Raw genomic sequence first — 662 nt, 5'->3', positions numbered from 1 at the left:
AATTACATAAGTATCTCTATCTTTATCTTTATGTTTTATTCATCATCCATAACCATTTGAGTTTGCCTGACTAAGATTTACAAGGTGACCATAGCTTGCTTCATACCAACAATCTCTGTGGGATCGACCCTTACTCGCGTAAGGTTTATTACTTGGACGACCCAGTACACTTGCTGGTTACTTGTGCGAAGTTGTGTTTATGCCATGGTATTGAACACCAAGTTTTTGGGTTCATCACTGGGGATTAATTGAGTTGTGAAAAGTATTGATCACAATTTCGTGCACCAAGTTTTAGGCGCCGTTGCTGGGGATTGTTTGAGTATGGACAACTGACGGTTCATCTTGTTGCTTAGATTAGGTATTTTTTTTCAGAATTCTTGAGAATGAATTCTAGAGTTTCATGATGATCTGTTGAAGTCTGGATGGCTGTGAAGCCATGTCTAATTTTATTGGACCGAGATTTCAACTTATCATCACAAGAGCTTGTTGATTTCTATCAATCTTGCTGTTGGAGCAGTGATCTGCTGAGGCTTGGCTGGCCATTGGCCATGTCTAGTGTTTTGGACCGGAGCTTTCTTTGAAAGCTTGGCTGGCTATGAAGCCATGTCTAATTCCTGGACCGGAGTCTTAGACTAAACATTGCATGATTCCTGGAATTCTCA

Source organism: Arachis duranensis, chromosome 3 (genome assembly GCF_000817695.3).
Source record: "Arachis duranensis cultivar V14167 chromosome 3, aradu.V14167.gnm2.J7QH, whole genome shotgun sequence".
In the NCBI taxonomy this organism is placed as follows: Eukaryota; Viridiplantae; Streptophyta; class Magnoliopsida; order Fabales; family Fabaceae; genus Arachis; species Arachis duranensis.
Note: the sequence above shows the minus strand (reverse complement) of the source record.